Source organism: Columba livia, chromosome 26 (assembly GCF_036013475.1).
Source record: "Columba livia isolate bColLiv1 breed racing homer chromosome 26, bColLiv1.pat.W.v2, whole genome shotgun sequence".
NCBI lineage: Eukaryota > Metazoa > Chordata > Aves > Columbiformes > Columbidae > Columba > Columba livia.
Genome location: NC_088627.1, coordinates 1,665,092 through 1,679,483, shown reverse-complemented (window position 1 = coordinate 1,679,483; position 14,392 = coordinate 1,665,092). Strand labels below are relative to the sequence as shown.

The window sequence follows — 14,392 nt, the reverse complement described above, 5'->3', positions numbered from 1 at the left end:
GTTGGGGTGTTCAGCCTGGAGAAGAGAAGGCTCTGGGGAGACCTTATTGCAGCCTTTCTATACTTAAAAGGAGCATGTAAGAAAGATGAGGACAAACTTTTTAGCAGGGCCACTGTCCCAAGTGGCATTATAGCACCAGATACTTCCCCTCCTGTGCCTCCAGCAGGGACAAGTCCCCTTTCACAGCACCAGAGTTGTGATGGACCCAGTACAACACAGAGCATGTCCCATCCTGCCCATAAACAGAGCTGGTGGAGATGGTTTAAGCCATTATCATGCAGCACTCCACCTATCTATGGTCTGATGCTGAATCCGTGGTCTAGAAAAACAGAAATACATGTGAAGAATCCCAAAGTTTCAGGTTATGTTTTGAAATCCACATGTCAAAGCCTAACTGTTGGGAGACATCAGAAGGTTGTATCTCATCACCTGTTTCCCATTTCCAGGTGTGTTGGTGTGACTACCGCAGGGCTAGCACAGCAGCCCAGCAGGGTGGCAATGACATGAATCACTGCAAACCACGGCCTCCCCCTTAATTCCATCTGCAGGTGTGGTCTTTGCATGTGGGGGTTTCTGGGCATCCAGAGCCCCACACGTGGCCTTGCTGGAGGGCCAGCTCCCCATGGCAGGATGGAGGAGGGAGCTGCACAACTACCTAAAATTATGTTTTCCACAGAGATCATAGTTTCAAATGACGAGACACTTAGCACCTAGTTACTGCCAGGGCATGCAGCCACCTGGGTGAGCTGAAACAAGTGAAACGCAGTAATGAGACAACTGTGTACATGGCTCCAAGCGCTCAGCATAAATGGAAAGTGAGTTGTGCAGATAAACGGTTTGAATGATGCGAATGCTGGCCCAAGAGGCTGTGTCATACACAGGATGTTGTTCTGTTTGTCCTGACAGCTTCAAGTCATGGCTAGTCACCTCCCTGCCTTTCTCCTGCTGTAGCAAGAGCTGGTGATGTGTTCAGGTGTTCTCTTGTGCTTGTTCCTCTGCTTCCATCCTGTGCACTCTGCTCCACAAACACAGCGCTGAGCTTTTGGCAAGGGGAGGAGGATCCTGCCAAAAACTGAGGACAAGTGGCAGGAATTGAGAAACTGAGACATTTACCCAAAAGAACACAGAGAAAAGGCAAAACATGAGGCTCCAGAGCCAAAACTCAAGTGGGCGTTTCAAGCATTCCTTGGATTGCTCAACCTGTACCACAGCTTCCTATTGCACAGAGCAGCGGGTGCTGAAGATCTTTGTTGCTTTCTCAACAGGGAAATTGTATAGAGATAAACTCACCAGCATGCAGAGATCTCCAAGAATGTCAAGCAGTTATTAGCATCTGATTCAGGGTTCATTCATCTGGGTGAAAAGAGATGATGGAGGGGTACGTGTCTGCATCACTTTGTGGCACTGAAGCTGTTCTGAATGACGCACAGCCAGGTGGGACAGGGGGACCTGTCGCCATGTGAGCACAATGCCATCCATTGAATGAAACTAAAGACAAACGGGCGAGGAAGCACTCATGGTTAATGAAATCAGGGCTTTCAATAATTACATCTGTGGAGCTGCAATCAAAATCTGCCAGGCTAAAAGCTGTTTCTTGGGTTTCTCTTTAAAAACAAGCCTGTCTTTCCAGGTGTGATCCCATGAATGCTGCAGTGGAGGGCTGTGATTATACACTTGTTTACAAGCCAGGGTAACTGATTGCCAATGCTGACGCACCGTGCTGGCTGATGCTAAGAACATGAGATCACATCATTCCACCTGCAGACGAAGTTTTTATAGGATAACTTATCCCTAACTCACCTGTCTCCATTGACCAAGTTGTGAAAACAACTGTCCTGGTGTGTTCTTCAACTAGAAGCAGTAGGGCTGACCCCTGGAGAAACTGCCTGTATGGATCACATCATTTAGACTCGTAAATACAATGCTCTGTCCATAAAGGCTGCTTGAAAAGGAAGCTCTATTATTACTCCTGATAAAAGTTTCTTGGTCCTTACTTATGATACATGTAAGAACTGTGTATGTTAAGTCATTCCTGATGGTTTTAAACCAACCTCACCGCAGGGAGATGTGAAGAAGCTCATCACCCGCCCTGTGTTTTCATGGGAAGTGTTTAAGAAGCCACATCCACAACCCGTATTGCTGAGTCCTCCATGGAAAGAGCTTCCCAGCTGTGGCAGATATTTATTCAGAATGGTCTGTGGCGACCTTGGCCTCATTGGCAACAGGTACTGCAAAAATCTTCATCACCTGTTTGAGACTCCTGTATTACTGGCTGCTGAGGTAGCTGAGAAGCTCTGAGGAGTACCTGGACACAGGCAAAATCTCCATTTAATTCCTCTACTATTTTCTTTCTTTGTTTAGGACATTGTTAGAGTGAACAATTCACCTGCTATCTGCATTGTCACTTTCTGTGACTACACACGCCTCGATAACTTTGCATGTATTTGCATAATGCAATACAACTTCTGTGGAAGTTGTTGCAGAATTCTCTGTTTGCAGGACACTTATTTCAGGAACGTTTAGCTTCACATTTAACGCAATCCAGCTCTGGTTTGACTTCTTTTTGCCAAACTGTTGCCGGTTTTGCTTGCCTTGGTCTGTGATCTGCTCTGAAGTGCACCCCAAACCACCACTGCTCTTGGCGCAATCACCGTCAGATGGGCCAGCATTTCCTTCTTGGTTTATCTGCCTTGGTTTTGCTATTTAATGGCTCCTGCACTTCCATAAGGATCTGCAGCTGAACGTGATGTTCGGATTCAGTCTCCTTTAGCTTTTGGAGGACATCATTACCCCAAAGCTAAACATTTCATCCCAAACCTACTTTTATTCCTCTGATCTATTTTTTGCTATATTTAAGCTCAGCTCCTCTCACCTGCTTGTCCCAGCTGGGTTTAGTCCTCCTGCCCATCGCCTCCCAGAGCTCATCGGTGCCATCACTGGTGTCAGCAGAGCAGGGATATCACTGAAAAGCTTGTGCTGTTCATCAGCAGCAGCTCCTGGGACTTCCACCTGCCCAAGGTCACAGTTGTTCTCCTCTGACGCTACGTGGAAGGCCAACCATGCAAAACCCAAATGCATTTGAAGCACGTGTGACCTTACCAAGCAACACAGCCACCACAAGAGGGAAGCAATTTCCTAAACCACTGCTGCGCACCGGTCCCTGCAGAAACCTGCCTGGCACCGCCATATCGTTTTTCAGCATCGAGGTGACAGCTGCGTCCTGATGCTCCACCTGGGACTGCGCCACCGATCATCAGCGCCAGGGGCTGACACAGAGCGCTCAGCGAGGGGGGAAAGAGGCTCATCTCAGTTAACACTTACTCATCAAGACATCAGGGTACCGCTGCCTGCTGCTGGCGGAGGGGAAAGCAAGAGGACAAGGGCTGGGCAAGATGGGCAGTGCTGCCAGTGATGCATCTTATATCTCCTGGTGCAGTTGCTGGGACTTGGCTTTGTTCAGTAAAAGGTCAGAACTCTAAGTCTCCTGCTCACCACAGGGAGTTAATCACAACCATTTCCAGCAGATGCTGAAAGGTATTTTATGTCGCTGTGCCAGGCTCTAAAAATTAAAGGACACTTATCTGAAGTTTTGGGGTTTTTTGCCCTGAAAACAAGACACGTGTCAAAATAGCCTCACCTCCTCCAGTATCTGATTTTGCTGCTTGAATGGACACAGTGTGCAGTGAACACAGCGGTGCAGCTCATCATGGGGGAACAGGCAGCTCTGCCCATCACGGCTGTCACCCCCGGAGGTGACAGAGCCCCCTGCCCTCTGTGCCCAGTGCTGGCCAAGCCCCGATCTCTTTTTCTCTGATACCTCACAAATAGCTGAGGAAATTATTCCAGCCATCTAATTACCATCTGACTCAAAAATTCAACATCTTGACTTTCACTGCCCTCAGTTCAGCGCCGAACATCCCTGCTCTGCGAGCTGGCCATGCAGCCTCCCAGCACAGGTACAGCCCACGTAACATGGAAAAACCCACCATTTCCTCAGGTCTTCTTCATTTTCTAACCATTATACTCCCCACAACCTTCCTCCAAACCATGAAAGACGGCTTCTTGATTGCTGGTCTCTTCCAAAAGCTGAAGCGTGTTTGACCTGGCTGGTCCTTGCTCCCCAGCCTGTGTTTGCAGGGATACTTGCTTTGCTGAACTGGGTGATTCTGGTGAACACCTGGCTAAGGCCTCCACCAGCTAATCACGTCCACCTGATTAAGGGAGGAGAGACAATTACCCTTATTTGTCTTGTCAGCACTTGGATGTGATGTGTGGCTGATAGTAACTGGCAGCCGCTTTGCCTCAGGGCTGCCCCGGGTAATAATTTACATAGTGCAGCTAAATCTGAAAATCCCACTAACATCCTCTTCTAATGATGCTCCAGGTACCTTCCTCAAAGCCCCGGCAAGGCTGTATCTAGGCAACAAAGACAGCTGTCCCTCCAGGAGGAACACTTAGATGAACACCTCCAAAGGCAAAGGATGCTGCTAATTAACCCTTGGGGCAGCGCTGAGCTCTCTGCTCCATAACAAGGTCTTTGCATCCCTCGCAGCCCACTAGAAGGCTCTTTGGGCTTTACCTCATACCTGCACTCCAGATCCCCCTCGCAGCCCTGGAGCCGGGCTGGCAAGCAGGGCAGCTTTGCTCTTTGAGTGATTATTTGCTAACATGTGGCAGGAGTTCACCTGAGCCATCGTTGCTCTTCTTTGCTCCTCTTTGTACTTACAGCTCCTGAGCAGTTCCAGAGTTTGCAGAAATTTCGTGTCAGGTTGTCAGTGCAAGTGGCAATGGGAGCAGAACAGAATCATAGATTCACAGAGTAGTTTGGGCTGGAAGGGACCTTCAAAAGACAACCAGTGCCACCCCTGCCATGAGCAGTGACATCTTCACCAGCTCAGGGTGCTCAGAGCCCCGTCCAGCCTGGCTTGGGATGTCTCCAGGGATGGTTCATCTACCACCTCTGTGGTCAACCTGGGCCAGGCTCTCACTACCTTGAATTTATAACTGCTGCTTATAAAATGGACAGAGAAGTGATTCTCTACTCAATCGCCTCACCTCAATCTGTAGGAGATGTCAATTTAATGTCTTTCCTGCTTACTTTAGGACGGGGGTTTGGAGCTACAACAGCTGTCTCTGGAGGACATGGTTACAGAAATATATTTTAACCCAAGATATAAAATGTTCTTCCCTGAAATCTGATAATGCCCAGATGAGGCACAGATGGAGGAAGAGCTGATGTTGAGAGTGGTGATGGTGCGATTAGGCTGTACAAGTCTAACTGTAGAAAGAAAAAGGGGCAAATGAAGCTTGAACAACTTTTAAGTCAGCATCTCTACATTTTTACCTGCTTGACTTTGCAGCTTTGCTGTTCTCATCACAAAGCAGTTTTTTATTTCACTCTGAAGTGTAAACATAAGGCACGTAGGTCCCAAGGAAAGATTCAGCGTGTGAAGGCGAGAATTTGTGAAGGTGCCCACAGATCCCAGGAATGATCCTGCCATGGGAGATGTTCCACTTACTGTGTCCTCAGATTTCTCTTGGCAAGTGCTCCTTGGAAATCCTGCCATTGAAGTTACTTCTGACCTGCAAGGTGACTTATTAAGGGCATCAGCAAACTCCTTACGCAGCCTCGGGGGAAAGCACAAGCAGCAATTCACTTCCTTGCACCTGGAAATCCCTCCAGTGTTCAGCAAACCTGCAGTTCAGCAGGACGGGGTTTGAGGTTGGTTTTGGGAGGGGCAGCCTGGGGGCACCTCTACATGATGGAAGCTTGTAGCTCGCTCTTTAATTGGAGGTGAATTTAATTTCGGTAATGAGCCTGGCACATTCCAATTCCTGATTAGATTTGCACAGTGATTAACCCAGCAGATATTCACTTGGCAAAGTGCCCAGTCCATTCCAGTTGCAGTGGACTGAAACCACTTCTGCTGCTACCCTCGCACTGGGAAGCAAGGTCACCCGAAGGTCATCGCAGATGTACCAGGGACATGTACCAGGGCTCAAACGTATGCTGATTTTCTAAACTTCTGTTTGAAAAGGACCTGTCCAGCTCCTCCTGTGGGACCCCACCTGGACTGAGACTCTGTGGTTCAGTTCACACTGTGCAATTTCTGGTGCTCCATGTGACAGAAGCAGCTTCTTGGAGAAGTTTCCCCCAAATGAGCAGGGTTTGTCCCAGCCCCTGGGGATGCTGAGCACGTCTTGGGGAGTGCTGCCAAGCTCTTCCATCTCTATGTCCTTAAGATGTGCGAGAAGCCTCCTGTTGCTGCAGTTGTATTCTTTGCTCAACTAAGATGTAAAATTGAGCTCTGAGTTGGTCTGAGCTGCCCCGTGGTTTCCATGTGGCTCCCACACGCTGCCCCAGAGCAGGACGAGCTGGTGATGGGTCCCACTCTGCCATCGCCACCCCTCAGCCAGTGGGTCCAGCTCAGTCCCACCTCAGCTGGGGAGGTGGGACCATGTCGTAGCGCAAACTGAGCAGCACACGAAACGTCAAAGGATTTTCTTTGCTGTAATTCCATTTACCAGTTACTGGATGTCTCCATTATGATTATTACTGGGGCACAGAGTGAAAATGGCCATAAACATGCTCTCAAATCAATTGTGAAAATCCATATTTGGCTCGGGAGAGACATGGGGTGATGCATGCTCCTCCACCCTTCCCCGTGCATGGCTTATAATTTTCTTATGCTCACAAAAGACATTTTTTTCCTTCCTTCAAGGACTGTCCAAAAGGGAAATAAGACAGGAACAAGAGATTATCATGTGTGGTTCACGTTTGTAATTTGGCACTGCTGGGATATTATAATACGGCCCAGATGCCTGGGAAGGTGTTTAATGTAAGCCAGAATGACTGACATCTCTCCATACAGGATCTGAAGGCTGTCAGCTCTCAGGTTATTGAGTGTCCCACTTACTGACAAATATATACGCCAGCTAAGTAGGGCACAGATCTCCAGTTCACCCTGCCTCAGCTCAGATCATTCTCCTGGAGCTGCTGTCGGATGAGCTCCAAGCTGCTGCTGACACCAGCAGAGGATATTGGAAATTCCTTAAACCAGTAATGGCCCAAAAGCTATAACTTCATGTTGAGCAAATGAGGTTTGCTACGGAAAAAGGCACCAGGTCGTGCAAACTTCAGTAACTCCCATTAATCCATAACCTTGGGCTGCAGGAACAGCATGAGGACTTTGCCTCTTATGCGGAGCTCTAGGTACACCAGCCGAGCTCCTTGGGAAGGGACAGCAGGGGTGACAGCAGGCACAGGTCACGCCAGGCTGCCTCCATGCCCCTGGCCACCAGGCGTGTCATGCTGGCCAAGGTTGCCATTGGAGTTATCGTCTGTGATTTCTACCACGATGAGCTGCTCCAGGTGACTCAGGAAAGTGGTGCCATGTGGAGGTGGCACAGTGAGATGGGGGCTGTGGCTCTCCCCGACCCATGAAGCGTGGATGAGAGCATGATGTGCCATCACCACCCTGGGACCAGGCCCACCACCTTGAGCACCCATCTCCATCAGCATCGTGTTACATCGTGGAGGCTGAGCCATGGTCCTCCATGAAGTGGCAGCAGCACATCAGGAAGCTCTGGAATCAATGGCATGCTCTTAAGTGGAAGAGAAGACTTAAGCAGTGTCTTTGCAATAAATCTCTTGGGTTTATGAGAAACATAATAGCGCCCTGTCCTTTGGATTCAATTTAATGGGCTCAGGCAGCATTAACTGGGAATGGCATCTTGAGGATAAAGAACAGGTGTCAGCCCAGACTCAGGGTCTCATGCCAGGCAAGGATTATATTCTTATTTCTTATTATTGTTAATTACTGGCTGAGGCTCAGTGCTTTAGGAAACCTGCAGTAATGCCTCCATCAGTGCTCCAGATGATCCTGCATACTTGAAAAGGCCTTGTCAGAGCTCATCAGGTTCTGCAGGTGACTGGCAACATAGCAGCCAGAGGTGAGTGGAAATATCACAGACACACGGGGAAATCTTCTTGTAGACTAATCCCCATGAATGGTTTTGTTTGCATTCGTGACCTCCTTTATTTATGAGTATTTGGTAGAAAACCCCTTCCTTTCCAAACAAACACTTGTGAAAAGCAAACACGTCCTAATTACTTGTGCAAATATTCTCATTTGAATATTTATGCAAACATATTTACCCACATGGGCTCATCTATAAAACTACTATGAATATGTATTTTCATGAGAAAACACATTAGGTGAAAAAAAACTGCTGAGTGTTTTCTGTTGACTCAATAAGGGAACAGAAAGCGATCTGTGCATCTCCTCTGACTGTGGCAAAATCTGGATTCACAACTACCAGCTTGAAAACATTCAACCTACAATTACCTGAAATGGAATTACAAAGACATTGGAGCTGAACTCAATAGCATTAGGTGAAGTAACTGGGGCAGGAGCCACAGATTCAGGCTTAGGAGGTTCAGGATGGTCATTAGGAAAACTTTCCTCCCCAGGAGGATGGTACAGCCCTGGGTTAACCCATGGGAGAAGCAAGAGTTCTCCATTCTTGGAGGGTTTTTAGGTTTGGCTTGGCAAAGCCATAGCAAACATGATTTAGTGTTAGGATTGTCCTGCTCCAAGTGGTCGTTTGGACTGGATACCTCCATAGGTCTTTGTCATCAGTGCTGCTCCACTTTGATTCTAGGACCTGGGTAGCTCAGCTCCTGCAATGGTTTTCCCCATGGCTTCCACAAAATCCCATCCCAATGGGATGGGACACAAGGGCATGACAGGTGATGTACTGCATGGAAATCCTGCTCTGCTGAGAGCAGAGAAAGAGTTTGACGGAGAACAGCTCTCCTTCCAGCCCCACAGAGAGGTCAACAGCTAAAGATTCTTTCCTCTGCATGCCAGGTGACCTAATGTATATTAAAAAGTCGTGGTGGAATTTTCTATGTGAACACAACCACTTTTTACGGGGAGAAAACAAAGTACACTGAAAAGAAACCCAAACGGAAGATCCCATCCTGCTTTCCTGTGCTTGTCCTCAGTTTTGCTCAAGTGTCCTTTGAAAACCTATTTGAGTTTCCTTCATTTTTCATTTGGAGATTATGGGTGTGTTTGTCTAAACATCTGTGGTAGCTGGTTAACAGGATCAGGCCAGCATTAAACTAGTCCAGACGCAGAGAAGATAATCTTTTCCAGCCAAACAATAGCAATAACATTAATGCATAAATGCATAAATCCTGTTCCACTCCATTTATCACCCAGACATGCTACCCTCCCCAAAGTTGGGCAGTTGCACTGTCAATATTGGCTTTCCCTCTGCTGAAAACACATCCCCACAGCGTGAGCTGCAGAAAGCTTATGATCTCATGTAAAAGAACCATTAAAAACTTTCTGTGCCACCGAGGAAATACAGGAGTTCAACACATTGGATGTTCTCCTCTTCCAGAGACAGACAAGGATTGCATACATTTTGGACCTTAATTTCTCCATCTCATCTGTTCAATGTTAGGCAAAAGCTTCCAATGTAACTAAAGGAAAAAACAAGGCAAAAGGCAAAGATACAACACTACCTCTCAAAGTCATCTCCTTGGGACATCATGGTTGTAATAACTATGAACATGAACTTGGCAAAATCAAGACAAACCCACAAAGCCTGCTCAGACCTTCCTGCCCAGCTGAAGTTGCTGATTTGGGCTTTAAAAGGAGGAAACAGGCTGGAATGCTTTGATTTTTCTCCTCTAGACTACAAATCGCATTATGCACCAAGTCATTTCTACAATACATCAGACTGGGGGGTATTTTCCAAATCCTATGATGAGAATGGCTTTAAAAAGCAAGCAAATGAAGTCCCCAAAGATTGACTGAAGATAAAGCATGCACAAGAATTCATTCACCACCCCCCAATGATAACACAGCGGTGATCAGAGCTCCCAACAAGGCAGCTGTGGGCAAACAGTGACTCTTTAATGACGAGCATAAATTTAATTTGATTGCTGGGAATAATTGAGTGTTATGGCCCTCTGCTCATTGCAGTGGATTTGAGCAAACATAATTGAAAGGGACATGTGTTTTCTCCTCAGCACTCCCTCCGCAGTCGCTGATTAACCTCCCAGCTGCAGCATTTGAACCTGGAGCTGCCTCTCAGGGAGGACAGACACACTGACAGACACACAGATCGACACACGGACCCAGCGATGATGGAGCTCAGCCCAACGGGCTGCCATGCACGGAGCTCAGGACAGACATGAGGACCACAGCGACGTCCCGTGCGTTTCAGAGGGAGGAAAGGCTATGAGTTCGTGCTGAGCCTCACGCACCTGGGAGAGAAGGTGTGGATTATTCCTGCCAGCCCGATGCATTATTTCATTCTGAAGATTTTTATCAGAGGTGTCACTGGCTGCTCTGGCTTCATTTCCTCCTCTGACAGGTTCTTGCTGATAGACCACAGGATGTTTCTGAGCACTGCTCCTAACCCGCAGTAACTGCAGCATCACCACAGTTAGATGTCCCCACGCAACCCAATGAATACATGCAGCCTGTAGCAGGTTCTATAGAAAACCTATGGCCTGCAAATGAGAGCCATGAGGATGAGAGAGGGGGCTGCACACTACAGATGGCAGGCTTGAATCCCATTAGTTTCTCTGCTGCTTTTCCCCAATACCCTGAGATTCTTTTCCCTATCGAGACACTTCCTCCTCCTCCTGATGTCTGCACCCCAAAGCTATTTCTGCTCAGCTGATGGGTGGAATTCAGGGCTTCCACAGGACAGTGCATGTTGTGATCTGCACAAACTTTGGGAGAAACATTTCCAAAACCACCTGGGAGACTGATGCTTGCCTTGCAGCTTCAAAGGTGATGCAGGCATCTTGGAGCTCAAAGCTGGGGAGCAACCATGTCTGGCCGTGAAGGGCCACGGAGCCATGGCAAAGATGGTGTCTTTAAATCACATGTGTATAGAGGAGGAGGAATGGCACTCAAGGCCAGAGAAGTCAGACCAGGGAGACTGGGAATAAGTGAGGGAGGACCAAGATCCTCTGGAAGAGCTGGAAGTGTTTAATGAGTCATTGAGCATGACAAGCTATTCAGCACAACCTCCTCTTGGGATACACGCTGCTGCCATTTCTTCCATTGCTTCTGAGCCTAAGAGAAAGATTTTGCCTGTTAACAAAGCATCCTTTGGCACCTAGGACGATCAGTAAGGGATGGGATGAGTTTTGCCAGCTGCTTATTGCTGCTTCATCAGAAGTTTCTACAAGTGCTGTGCAGCAGAGACTGTCTCTGCCAGTCACAGAAGTGATATGGAAATAGAACAGCGTTTTCTTGGATAAACCTGGTGCCAAGCAGGGGCAGAATGGAGCAACCACAAGGCACCTCGATGTTTCTGTGGCGCTGCAGAGGATGGATGGACAAGCAACTCCCCTTGCTGGAGCAGCCCCAGAGTCCTCTCCATACCTGGAACGGAACCGGCATTCATAAACAATCTTGGGCTCCTTAGAGGTGATATTTTCTCTTCTGGTTCAGGAATGTGTCAGAAGTAAAATATTTGCTCAAACAAATCAATGTATCCTTCAGTATCCCTTGGAAATAAACACCAATCACAAAGAGGGCAAGGGTGGCCTCTTCTCTCTACAAGACATTGCAAAGGAGAAAAAAGATCCCTAAGGCAGCACATGGTTTTCCCTCAACTATATTGTGCCCCTGGACTAAAATAAATTATAACAGGTTTTGATGTATTCCTTTAAATACATCTCATTGTCAGTTCTGTTACATTTCATGACATCTTTATTTTTCAGCTAATTCATAAAACTCCACACTACACGTGGGTTCGTGTCTGATTTGTATCTTGGTGTTGGTTGAACCACCACCAAGCCAGTCTGCATTCCTGAGGAGGGAGTGTCATTTCCACCACTCATTGAGATAAGGACATGAGAAGTTCCCTATGTGAAAAGAAATGGGAAGACCAAGAGTTTGAAGTGCAACATACACAAGGAAAACTACATTGCTCCCTGACAATGGAACTCCATCATTCTCATCTTTGTTGTGCTTTAAAAAGCAAAATGATGACTGGGCAAGCATCAGTGGATATAAAACAATGCTGTCTAATAATGAGAAACCAATCTAAGAGCCTTTCAACATCAGAGCCTAGAAAAAGCTATCTGCTGCAGACATTCCCTGTGTTAAAGTTTGGAAAAACATTCACCACCCTGGAAGCACATGAGAATGTTTTTAATGATGCAAATAGGCCTTTCTTGACAATGACTTGTCTGTCACCGGAGAGATGTGATGCGCAATTCAGCCTCCCACACTACCCCAGTAGTACAACCTGTAGTATTTTCTTGGTTGCCTTTGTATAGTGGCATTGCTAAGAATGGGCATAAAATACCACAATGAAGAGAGTCGATGTCCTCACCGCTGGATGGGACCCACAATTCAGAAGTTAGAGAGGAAAATATAAAAGGAACAAAAAGGGAACATGATCTGAAATAAGTAAGGTTGGAAGTGGATGTGAGTACATGCAAGCAGAAAGAGCAACCTTTGCTTTTCACATCACATGCGTTGCGAAGAAAAGTCTAAGAAGGGTAGAGGCTGGTGGGGGGACCCATTGTTAAGTAATCAAAGTAAAAGGAAAAAAATAGAGAGAACAATGGAAAGTTTTGAAGGACAAGGATACTTCAGTAACAGCAGAAAGGGCACTTTCTTCAAATGCCACTAAAAGGTGGTTCACTTCTGAAGGGCAAACACAGGTCCCCAGGTCTGACGAGCCTCTGCATCAAAATGCACCATCAGGTGAATTCAGAGAGGAACTGCAGGGGAGGCTGGATTAACCTAAGAGCTTCTGCAGTCAAAACACGACACGAGCATTAAACCCGAGGAGCACCAAGGAGCCTGGAGCAAGCTCAAACATCAGCATTGCTTCAGCCAAGCTCCCCGCTCACCCAATTTGCTCCATCCCCCATGACGCTCTGACAGCATCTCTCCATTCCTCTCCCCTCACCCCGCTCAGAGGAGCGTGTTCCTGCAGATTGCTTTGTAGTAATTAGCACATCGGTGGGGCTTGGAGTGCAGAGCGGGAAAGTGGAACAGGAGGAGAAGCTAACAAGGTCAGAAGACAGCATGTGGCATCCCCGCGAGGAGAAGGAAGAGGATTCAAAACCTGCTGCAATCAAAGAAGCACCTGCCTGGGATGAATCCCTGGGGCCAGGAGAGCGAAAGGAGAGGGAGAGGGTTTCTTGCTGTAACATACGGCACCAAGTCTTTCTCTCCCATTTGTTTCAGAGACTAATTAGGTCAGTGTTACCCTTGTACATTCAGCCTGGAAACCTGAGGTCTGCCTGGGTCCTGGTGGACGGGGACAGGCTGGACCGCAGGGCTGGGACAGACGGTGTCCAGACTTGCACAGCGTGCTTGGTGCTCTCTGCTCTTTGATGCTTGTTTGATTTAAATGGCTTTCCACCCCCAGCCTTGTGGCAGAACAACGCCAACGATTCCTCAGCCCCTCACTGGCAAATTGACTGGATGGCAAAACAGACATGACTTTAAGAAAACCCCACATTGCAGCCATTTACACGGCACATAACTGGGACTGGTTTTCCCACCCCACTGCCAGCAGTGCCCAGAGTTCACAAGGCTGTTTTAAGCCACAGTGTCTTTCACTTGTGAGTTTTTCATTGATCTGTGTGTGTTTCATAGCATGGATATTCTGGGAAAGGTCTTAGGGTTCATTTCCAAAAACCTGAGCCTTTGGGACATTTTGCCTCTGTGTTTCCTCTCTTCCCATTTCAGCAGACACTGGTAAAGTGGGTCACCTTGTGGCACCAGAAAGGTTCTCCTGTGTGACAGATACTCCTGCAGAAACACGTCAGCCCTTCAGCATCTCCAATGCTATGTTTGGGCTGTGCTGTCATTATCTCCTGCTTTATCAGGTCCTCCTCTCTGGTATCTAACCTGAGGACTGACGGAGGTTGATTCCTGCAAGAGGCTCATTCCTTTACCCAGCTTGACGGGTGCCGTCACAGCTTCTCCATGCAAATGACATCCTGGGAAGCTGGCAGCTTCCCTTTGACTTTGCCAGATCAAAGGTGCTTGCTTTGGAAATCAGAAACTGGTTTTCTTCCCAGCCAGCTTGGTTTTGTTGGCTGCTGGTGAGAAACACAGCACAGGTGCTGTCAAAGCTTGTGGGGCCACGGCAGGAGCCCTTTGGCTCCCACCCAGCCACGCTGGCTCAGCCCGTGGGCAGGTTGGCTGCTATTTGGGCAGCAGCACATGTCCTTTTGCCATCTCTGTCACCCTGAAGCGGTGGCAGGTGGCACCATAATGCAATGCCCTCTCTGCCATCCCTCTCCTCCAGGACAATTTCATGCATGGTTCTGCTCCTTGTTTTCTGCCACGCTGCACATTGCCCCAGGGCTAAACAGCATCTTACT

At 47.7% G+C, this 14,392-nt stretch overlaps 1 long non-coding RNA gene across 2 annotated transcripts in view; it reads right to left on the bottom strand.

Annotated features, from left to right (window-relative positions):
• Positions 1-14,392, bottom strand: part of LOC135576411 (uncharacterized) — a 51,691-nt gene that overhangs the window by 34,015 nt on the left and 3,284 nt on the right. The window contains exons 1-2 of one of the 2 annotated variants that reach the window (XR_010468130.1): positions 2,873-14,382; positions 1,291-1,488 (exon numbers count right to left, since the gene is read on the bottom strand). The exons of the other annotated variant lie outside the window; for it this stretch is intronic. This is a non-coding gene — a long non-coding RNA (uncharacterized LOC135576411). Of the gene's footprint in view, positions 1-1,290; positions 1,489-2,872; positions 14,383-14,392 lie in introns of those variants that run through there. 2 annotated transcript variants of the gene reach the window in all.